Here is an 11,021-nt window from a genome sequence, read left to right on the forward strand (position 1 = left end):
CTCTGACGTGTGCGTTTTCTCTTCAGACGCCTTGAGCTTGTTGCTTCAGGTTATGTGTGTGATGAGTGCAAGCTTTTGCTTTCTGTTTCATCGCCACAATATCAATGCATATTTCTTTTTCTTTTGATGGAATGCGTGTTTCTACCATGAACGTCTCTGTTTCTTTGTCCCATTGTTGGACGTTATTTTTGCTGAAAGGTCTGTCCGTCTGTCCTTCTGTCCGTCTGTCCGTCCGTGCGTGGGCGGGTGGCGGGCTGGCTGGGCGCGTGGGTGGGCGCGTGGGTGGGCGCGAGCGTGCTGTGGGTGGGCGCGTGGGTGGGCGCGCGCGTGCTGTGGGCGCGCGCGAGCGTGGGCGCGAGCGTGCTGTGGGCGGGGGAGAGCGTGGGCGCGAGCCTGCTGTGGGCGCGCGGGCGCCCGGGTGCGCGGGCGCGCGGGCGGGCGCTTTGTGTGCGTGGGTGGTGCGTGCATGAGTGTGTCCGTCTCTGCGTCCCCTGTGCCTTTCACCTTTCAGATTTCGAACCTCGCCCCTCACCTCTCCCGCACCCCCGCCCCACCTCCCACGCACACACTGCCTTGTCCTTTGCCTAGCTGTGTCTGTGTGCCACGCCTGTCCCCTGGGACACCCACAACCACAGGTGCACCCCACACACCGCACGCATGCCCGCACACACACCCCGCCTGCACACGCCACACACCACACACTCCCCTCCCCATTCCCACCACCCCCCCCCCCCCCCCCCCACTACGTTGTCCTGGGCCCGGCTGTGACTCTCCGCCTCGCCTGTCTCTGCCCACACACCACATGCTGAGGCCACACACACCCAGCCCCGCCCTCAACGCCACAATCACCGCCCCCCATCCCCCCCCCCCCCACCCCGGCCCATAAACTCCCCCTGACCACCGCACACACCACGCCCCTGTACACTTCCCCCCACCCCCACCGCCACCGCCACCCCCACCCCCACCCACACACACTGCCTTGTCCTTTGCCTAGCTGTGTCTCTGGGCCTCTGTCTCTGCGCCACCACCCCTCGCACCCACAGGCCACACCCACACCCACACCCACAGCGGCACCCTACACACACCACACGCATACCCGCACGCACACCCCGCGTGCACACCGCGCACACACACATCCGGACCCCAGACACACGCACACCCAGCCGTTTCGCACCCCACCCGCACACCCCGCACACCACACACTCCTCCCCCCCCCCGCCTCCAACCCCCCCACCACACACACACACACACACACACACACACACACACAGCGTTGTCCTTGGCCTGGCTGTGACTCTCCCCATCTCCTCTGTCTCTGCCCACACACCAAATGCGTAGACACACACCCCCGCCCCGCCCCCAACGCCACACACACACCCTGCCCATAAACACCCCAACCCCCGCACACACCGCGGCCACACACATACCCCGCCCCCCCACCTCTCTCGCACCCCCCTACCCACACACACACTGCATTGTCCTTTGCCTAGCTGTGTCTCTGCGCCAAACCCCTCCACCACAACCACAGGCGCACCCTACGCACCGCACGCATACCGGCGCACACACGCCCAGCCTGTTCGCACCCCGCCCGCACACGCCACGCACCACACATTCCCCCCCGCCCCCCCCCCCCCCCCCGCAACCACCACCACCAGACACACACACACTGCGTTGTCCTTGGCCTGGCTGTGATGCTCCACCTCTCCTCTTCTCTCGCTGTGCCCACACACCACATGCGGAGGCCACACGCATCCCCCCTGCCGGTAAACACCCCGAGACGATGGCACACAACACGCCCGCGCACACATCCCGCTCCCCCACCCCTCCCGCACGCCCCCCCCACCCCCCCCCCGCGCCGCCCCCCCCCCCCCCACCACCACACACACACACAGCCTTGTCCTTTGCCTAGCTGTGTCTCTGGGGAGAAATACGTATGAACCTTTCAGATGAATCATGTGAACCTTGAGTGACATCAATGCCTTTCTTGATTGGAACTCACGACACCCTCACCCTTTAGGAATGCAACTTTATCCGGAGGGTGGTGCCTGGTTGAAGAAAAAAACACCCTTGGAACACATGAGTGTTTTGGGGATCAGAAGAAAGGATCGTCACACGTCAGCAGGCCTCGTGGCCAGAAGATGATGGAAAAACCCTTAAGACCTTCTTTGGATGGAAAGCACCTGATTTTGACAAAGGTCAGGATTGCTGACCCCCGCGTTGACTCTGGATTCATCCCTATGTGTCACAAAAGGTTAGAAGCAAGCCTACAAAACAAAGGCATGGGATCCGTTTCTGGAAAGACGGATTCCCCTGTGTCGTTTCTCTCTTGCTCCCCGTTTTTCTGGCTGAATTCCCATCTGCAGCGTGGATGTGATTCCACGTCCACCAAGGGATTCAGCCTCTTTTTCGCCACTCATATTTCCTACGACACTATCCGTTGCTAATCTCTCTCTGTATCTATAATGAATTAAATGTTTTCCTAGGACGCCGATTCCATCCCCACCCTCGAATCACCCTGGATCCACCAGGGCTGGACCCCGGCGTCGGTCGGTCGGTCGGTCGGTCGGTCGGTGCGTGCGTGCGTCGGTGGGTGCGGGCGTGCGGTCAAGAATGCTCCCCTCCCCTCCCCCACCCCCGTCCGTCCGTCTGTCCGTCCGTGCGTCCGTCGTACCTCGCCCCAGAGACGTTCCCGCGAAGTGTTGGCGTGTCCCGCTTTCCTGTCCGCCTCGGTGACTGAGCGGAGAACTGCGCCCTAGGATGGCCCCCCACCCCCCCCCCCCACCCCCCGCCCCCCACCCCCCCACCCCGCCCCCGGCCCCGTCTGGCAACGAGTCCCTGCTGGTCTCCCTCGGAGCTTCTATGCTGCGGCCGGCTCTCTGGACAGTGCGTTGGCTGTCGGGCGCCACCTGCCTGTCGGTCGCTTTTTTAGATGGCCCTGCGGGGGGGACCACGGAGGGAGCGGGCCGGGCCGGCCAACTCTTGAATGCCCTGGGGCTGTGGAAGGAGGCTCTGCGGGAGGGGCACCTTGGGCCAGAGGTCCATGGGGAGCCACACTTGGGCTTTTTTGCTTGGGATGGGAAATCTCCTTTGGGAAACTTGATTGATTTGGAGAACAGCTATTGGAACCCCAGGGAGGTGACTTTTGGGGGGCTTGTCTCCCCTGGCATGGGGGGAAATCTTCCTTCTCCCGCCAAGGATTTCAAACAGAGCCGCGACAGATCACACGGATCCACTTGCTCCAGTCAGGTTCAGGGGCAGAACGCGAGGACTCAACCTGGCCTGGTGACAGCAAGTCGCGAACCCCGCCCCCCCCCCCCCAACTCGGAACACTCCCCTGTCTGCCTGGCCAAAGACAAGTGCTGGCTGGTGGGGGCAGACTCACATTTCACGGGAGTGGTCTTGATCGCGGAGGTGCTGAATGAGCTCAGAAAACACAAGCAGATGATGCGGGATATCCATCCATGCACGTGATCCTTTGCCTGACTGGATCTGTCTCTGCCCGCCCACCACACACACCACACGCAGACCACCCCCCCCCCCCCACACACACACACACCATGCCCATACCACACACCCACTGCGTCGTCCTTTGCCTGGCTGCGACTCTCTGCCTCTGTCTCTGCCCGCACCACCCACAGGAACACACCACACGCATACCCGCACACACACCCCGCCTGCACCCAGCGCGTGCACACACACACACATCCCGGAGCGCCCCCCCCCCGCCGCCACGCACACGCACGCGCGCGCGCGCGCACGCACACACGCGCACACATACCCCCAGCCCGTACGCACCCGGCCCAAACACGCCACACACTCCCCCCGCTCCCCCATACACACACACACACACTGCATTGTCCTTGGCCTGGCTGTGGCTGTCTCCCCCTCCTCTGGCTCTGCCCACACACCACATGCGTAGCCACACCCCCCCCCCCACCCCCCACCCCCCGTCCATAAACCCCACACCCCCGCCCACACCACGCCCCCCACCCATCCCCCGCCTCCCCCACCTATCCCGCCCCCCCCCCCCCACACACACACACTGCCTTGTCCTTTGCCTAGCTGTGTCTCTGGGCCTCTGTCTCTGTGCCCCCACACCCACACCCACACCCACAGCGGCACCCTACACATCACACGCATACGCGAACACACACCCCGCCTGCACACTGCGCACACACACATCCACCCAGACACACGCACACCCAACCCGGCGTCACACGCCACACACCACAAACTCCCCCCCCCCCCCCCCCCCCCCCCCCCCCCCACACTGCGTTGTCCTTGGCCTGGCTGTGACTGTCCCCCCCCTCTGTCTCTGTCCACACACCACATGCGTAGCCACCCCCCCCCCCCCCCCCCCCGCCCCCAACGCCACACACACACACACACACACACACACACACACACACACACACACCCCAGCCCCCATAAACCCCCCACGCCCGCACACACCACGCCCCCCACACATACCCTGCCCCCCACCTCTCCCGCCCCGCCCCCCCCACCACACACACACACTGCCTTGTCCTTTGCCTAGCTGTTTCTCCGCGCCACCCCCCCCCCCCCCCACCCGCCACAACCACAGGCACACCCTACACACCACAGGCATACCCGCACACACACCCCGCCTGCACACAGCACACACACACCCCCCCCCCCCCCCCCCCACACACACACACACACACAGCCCGTTCGCACCCCGCTCGCACAGGCCACACACCACACACTCCCCCCTACCCCCTACACACACGCACACTGCGTTGTCCTTTGCCTGGCTGTGTCTCCGGGCCACTGTCTCTGCTCGCCCCACCCTCTTCCGGCCACGGCCACGCCCACACCCACAGGCGCATCCCACACGCACACACCCATGGTGCCCACCCGACACACACTCGGCCTCACGTGGAACCTATACACACACCACACACGTTACCCCTCCCACCCCCCCACCCACCCCCCACACACACCCACGCAGCACCACCTGCGCGTGCCCCAGACGCACCACTACACACCGCCTCCTGCCGGGGTCCAGCCCCGTCGGATCCAGGGAATTCGAAGGCGGGGACGGCGTTGGCGTCCTTGGATAAAGACATATTGAATGACAGAGATAGAGAGAGATTAGAAACGGATCGTGTCGTAGGAAAACGAGTGGAGGAAAAGAGGCTGAATCACTTGGAATTCGGCCAGAGAAACGGGGAGCAAGAAAGAAAGAAGCGACGTGGGGGTATCCGTCTTTCCGGAAACGGATCCGATGTCTTTCGTGGTGGGTTTGCTTCTATCCCTCTTGTGACATATAGGGATGACTACAGAGTCACGTGGGGGCCGGGAGTCCCGACCTTTCTGAAAATCAGGTGCTTCACATACATGTTTGGGAAAAAAAAAAAAAAAGTCTTAGGGATATGACATATGACATCATCTTCTGGCCCTGAGGCCTGCTGACGTGTGATGATCCTTTCTTTCTGATCCCCAAAACACTTACGTGTTCCGAGGGTGTTTTTTTCTTAAACCGGGCACCACCCTCCAGATAAAGTGACATTCCTGTAGGGTGAGGGTGTCGTGAGTTCCAATCAAGAAAGGAATGGATTGAACCCCAAAGTTCACATGAGTCGTCTGAAAGGTGAATACTTATTTCCCCTAGATGCTAGTGATCTTCACGATAAGGGCAGGGAACATGGAGATGGAGCAGCAACCATCAGCCCAACACATGAAAATCCTTTCCCAATGTGGCCCTGAAGGTCTATGTAGTCTTCAGAGAGTGATCGAGTGACATGTTGACATAGCAAGGACACAGGGATGGGTCGCAAAGGACGGGGATCGATTCCCAAAGAGAACGTTCCTTCACTCAAAAAGTCTAGGATTGCTCCCCTTCAAGACGACTCTCTTTGCTTTTCTACATTCCAACGACATGGATTCATCTATTCCCAGGTGCCTAAGGATATGGAGGCCTGGCGGCCATCACGGACTCGACCGTGAGAAAAGCCCTGTGCTCGCGAAGACTCTCCAGAGACTCCCAGACTCTCTGTGCTGTTTACGGTGGAGAGGGAGCCGACGCTCGTGTGCGTCGTGGCGGGAGGGTGGGTGACCCTGTCACGCGAGCTAGTCTGTCAGCAGAGAGGTTTGACCCGAGACGCCCTTGTCACACCCAGGGCCGGGAGTGAGCCGTCAGGACACGTGAAACACCCTTCACCCACGTCATTCCTGACCAACCCACTAGACTCATCATTTCTAGGTAGACGCTGGCTTTGGGGGTAGATGCTCGGGAACGGGGGTTTCCTGAGGCTTGATCACGCCTTTGCGTGTGCCAAGCCTCCTTCCTCGTGGCCTTTGCCGTGGGCGGAGTTCTCGCGCTGGCCCCCGACGGCCTCCCCCCACCCCCTCCGCCCCCCACTGTGTGCGTCCCTGTCCTCTCTTTCTCTTTCCCTTCCTCGCCGTCCCTCTGCCCCTCCCTCCCCTGCCTCCCCCTTCCCAGGACAGGGTGCCTTTCGGATGAGTCTGCCTGTTGTGCGGACACCCTTGACGTGACGATGGCTACGGTCTGACCTGTCACGCCTGTCACCTGGGGGCGGCGGGGTGGGGTGGTGGTCAGACATGCTTGGGACGCTAGGGATAGCTTTCTCTGTGGAAGGTGGAAGCCTCCCTTCCGTCCCTCGCTGCAGACAAGCAAACGGACCGCAACGGAAAGCGATCTCTACGGATTGACACGCCACCCACTTCACCGAGCAGATCGTAGGAGCCTTCACCCAGAGCTCTTGCGAAATTCTTCGGAACGGGGGTCAGTCTTCCAGTCCCCCGCCATCATCAGGCGAGGTGTAGAGAACCGATGGGAAAGCTTGAGGAATGACTTCTTGCGTGGGGTTGGGTGAACTGAGGAATAGGATGCGAAAGTGGATGCCTGACTTCTTGAGGAAAAAAGGATTGGGGGCGGGGAGGAGCAGGCGGTCCACTTAGGAGGTCGGGTTGAACGTGGACACATACACTGTACGTCAGAACGATCCACGAGCACCAGGATCCTATGCCAGCACGGGAAAGTAGACGTATGACTTTGCAGGAACCTCTGAGGGAAAAGAATCTGAACACCTGAAACGAGCATGACTTTGTAACGCCCCTCCCCGCGCCCCCCTCCCTCCCACCGCCCCCCGACTTCCTTTCTGCCATCAGGGTGGTGTCCTGTGCGTATCTGAGGGGACTGATATTTCTCCCGGCGATCTTGACTCCAGCTCGCGCTTCATCCAGCCCAGCGTTTCTCATGATGTGTACTCAGCCTGTAGGTTACATAAGCAGGGTGGTGATAGACAGCCTTGATGGACTCCTTTCCCTACTTGGAACCAGCCTGTTGGGTTTCCATGTCTAGTTCTAACTGTAGCTTCCTGACCTGCAGAAATACAGATTCCTCCTTTTTTTTTTTTTTTTTTTTACAGAGACAGAGAGAAGACAGATGGAGGGACGGACGGACGGACGGGCGGGCGGGCGGGCGGGCGGGCGGGAAAAAGACAGAAAGAAAAATAAAATAATGAAAGGACCTATACCGTTCCACCTGTTGCTTTCCAGATACAAAGAGAACACAGAGGACCGAAAGGACACAATGTGGAAACTGTGAATTTGGAAAGACGGACGTCCCCTTGGTCCCTTCGTACAACACCCCTGTCGGCAGAAGGCAATCCTTTCCCTTTTTCTCTCGATCTGGTCCTTCCAGACTTCGGAAACTCTCAGTGGAGGATTCTTATCTCCTTGGCGATCGTGATTGCCACAGGTTCCTTAGGGGCCCAGAGGGTCTTTCTGAGAAACGCGGGGACGCACGCCTGGAGACCCGGCTTCCATCCCTGGGCCAGGAAGGCCTCCTGGAGAAGGACATGGCAACCCGCTCCAGGACCCGACCCTGACGTCTAGAAATCAGCCTCCTAGACTGCCTCTCCCTGCGCCGACTGGTGTCTCGAATCCGCTCCAGGGATGCACCTGTGTGTTTCCTTGGTTTCCCTACCAGTGCCTCTGAGGGGAAAGAAAATCCCCGATGGCTTGCACCCCAGGCCTGCTTTCCCGGACCCGTCCATCGACATCACGGCCTCCTGTAGAGGAGATACGATCGCCGACTCACTGAACGGAGGATCTGTGCTCAGAAACTCTTTCCAAGACATGGAGGCCCTACTAACGAACCTATTTCGTCCTTCCCTCCTTCTGGGTTTGTTTTTTTCTTTTTCTTTTTTCCTTTCTTTCCTTTTTCTCCCCTGTTCCTCTCACGTCCGTGCACACGCACACGCACACGCACACGCACAACGTGCCGTCTCTCACGGACACGTGGACGCGCACGCGCTCACGCACACAGACACCAGCTCAGCTCTTCCTAGGTTCCAGGCGAGTGACAGAGGAGGGGAAACTGCGAGGGTTCGGAGTAGGCCGCCGTCCCCACCCCACTCCAGCCCACCGCACGTGAACCTCCGTGCCCGATGGAGTGTTTTGGATTCGAGGGACTACAGAGCCGGCCGGCGCCAGAGGAACGCTCTGCCCCTCCCTCCTTTCCTGTCTCTCTGAAGGCTGAAAGAGATGGGGAGACCAGACCGCCTGACCTGCCTCTTGAGAAATCCGTATGCAGGTCGGGAAGCAACAGTGGGAACTGGACATGGACCGACAGACTGGGTTCCAGATTGGGAAAGGAGGACGTCAAGGCTGTATATTGTCACCCTGCTTATTTCACTTCTATGCAGAGGGCATCGTGAGAAACGCTGGACTGGAAGACACGCAAGCTGGACTCAAGATGGCCGGGAGAAATAGCGATCCCCTCAGATATGCAGATGACACCACCCTTATGGCAGCAAGGGAAGAGGGGCTAAAAAGCCTCTTGAGGAAAGGGAAAGAGGAGAGTGAACACGTTGGCCTAAAGCTCCACATTCAGAAAACGAAGATCATGGCATGCGGTCCCATCGTGTCGTGGGAAAGAGATGGGGAACCGGTGGACACAGGGTCAGACTTTATTTTGGGGGGCTCCAGAATCACTGCAGAGGGTGACTGTAGCCATGACGTTCAAAGACGCGGACTCCTGGGAAGAAAAGGGATGACCAACCTAGACAGCATCTTCCAAAGCAGTGACGTGACTTTGCCGACTAAGGTCCGTCTAGTCAAGGCTATGGTTTTTCCTTGCTCGTGGATGGATGTGAGAGCTGGACTGTGAAGGAGGCTGAGCGCCGAAGAATGGATGCTTGTGAACTGTGGTGTTGGAGAAGACTCTCGAGAGTCCCTTGGACTGCAAGGAGATCCAACCAGTCCATTCTGAAGGAGATCAGCCCTGGGATTTCTTTGGAAGGAATGAGGCGAAAGCGGAAACTCCAGTACTTTGGCCACCTCATGAGAAGAGGGGACTCGTTGGAAACAAACTCGGATGCTGGGAGGGATGGGGCGCAGGAGGAGAAGGGGACGGCCGAGGATGAGATGGCTGGATGGCATCACGGACTCGATGGACGTGAGTCTGAGTGAACTCCGGGAGATGGGGATGAACAGGGAGGCCTGGCGTGCTGCGATTCATGGGGTCGCAAAGAGTCGGACACGACTGAGCGACTGAACGGAACGGAACTGGAGGCAGGCAGGAATGAAAACCTCCCCCACGGAGGGGAAGCTGTCAAGTGACGATGGCTGCCTCGACGCACGTCCACGATCCTCGCACGCATGAGCGGGGTTTCCTGGGTGACAAAACAGGAGGAGACTCCTTTGGCCTGACACGAGGCGAGTGTGTCTCGACACCCTCCCCATCCCCCAGCCCCCTTCCTCCGCACGGTGCCGAAAGGGGCGGTCTCAAGGTGGAGACATGGAATGGGGGGATGGGGATGGGGATGGGGATGGGGATGGGGATGGGGATGGGAGGAGGGGTGCGTGGGTGGGGCGGATCACCATTCAATGGAGAGAAGCTCGAGGCGAAGTCAGAGGCTCTGACTTGACTGGAAAGCTTTCTGCATTTGAATGAAGCTATCGGACGAGGCCCTGCAGGGGGAGGGTGGGGAGGGTGGCGGTGGGGCCCGCAGACAATAGCCCCTGCCTGCAGGCCGGCCTGCCGGGCTGAGGAGGCCCTCTGGCGGCGGCGGGGTCACGCTCCGGACTCCTGCAGCTCAACTCGATCCCTTCAAGGAAACTCCTGGGGTGACTCCTGTCCAGGGAATCATCCAAATGGGCCTGTTTCTGAAAAGGCCCGAGTCACAGCTGTGACAGATTCTGTGGATCTCTTGACCCATGGATTGACCTGCACCCTCCCTCCCATCCTGTCAGATCCTTTCGACACGCTTGAAGAGGTCTTTGGCCTCGGCCCAGAACACAGGCCAAGATAAACAAATACGTTTTGGTCTTTTTCTTTCTTTTTTTTTTTTCTTTTGAACAGGGCGAAAACGATGCATGGCCGTGGATTGGAGAGAAGCCTGCTCCCCTCGCGCGCCTGAAGGCAGGGAGTTCTCAGCGGGACAGAAATGACATTCAGAAATGAACCGTTTAAACTTGGTGACTATGCCAGAACAAATAGTGACACCAAACTTTGATACAGTGCTGTGATTTCCTTCTGGGAGGTTTCAGACCCCTCTCTATTGACCTTTAAGTCGATCATCAGTGTGTTGTCCGTCTCACTGCGTCAAAGCCCCTGCTCCCATCATAACCTCACTGAGATCTGTGATTTCCACCCAATGGACAGAGTCATCACACGCTTAGCTCCACCCAGCTCGTCACGCAACAGCGTGGACGGGCACGTGCGTGCGTGGGCGCGTGGGCAGGTGGGTGGGTGGGTGCGTGGCTGGGTGCCTGCGTGCGTGCGTGCGTGGGTGGGTGGGTGCGTCCGTGCGTGCGTCCCTGCGTCCCTGTGCCTTTCGCCTTTCAGATTATGAACCCCCCCCCCCCCCCCCCCCCCCCCCCCCCCCCACTGCCTTGTCCTTTGCCTAGCTGTGTCTCTGTGCCACCCACCGTCCACCACACCCACAACCACAGGCGCACCACACACCACGCGCATACCTGCACACACACCCCGCCTGCACACAGCGCACACACACATCCCGACCCCA

General features: G+C 59.8%; 1 long non-coding RNA gene across 1 annotated transcript; it reads left to right on the forward strand.

Annotated features, from left to right (window-relative positions):
• Positions 1 to 6,425: 6,425 nt before the first annotated feature.
• On the forward strand, positions 6,426 to 8,637 carry LOC132659245 (uncharacterized). The gene is made up of 2 exons (XR_009599472.1): positions 6,426 to 6,769; positions 7,546 to 8,637. It is a non-coding gene; the product is annotated as an uncharacterized LOC132659245 (long non-coding RNA).
• The last annotated feature ends 2,384 nt before the right edge of the window (positions 8,638 to 11,021 follow it).

This window comes from Ovis aries, chromosome 2 (assembly GCF_016772045.2).
Source record: "Ovis aries strain OAR_USU_Benz2616 breed Rambouillet chromosome 2, ARS-UI_Ramb_v3.0, whole genome shotgun sequence".
NCBI classification, from domain to species: domain Eukaryota; kingdom Metazoa; phylum Chordata; class Mammalia; order Artiodactyla; family Bovidae; genus Ovis; species Ovis aries.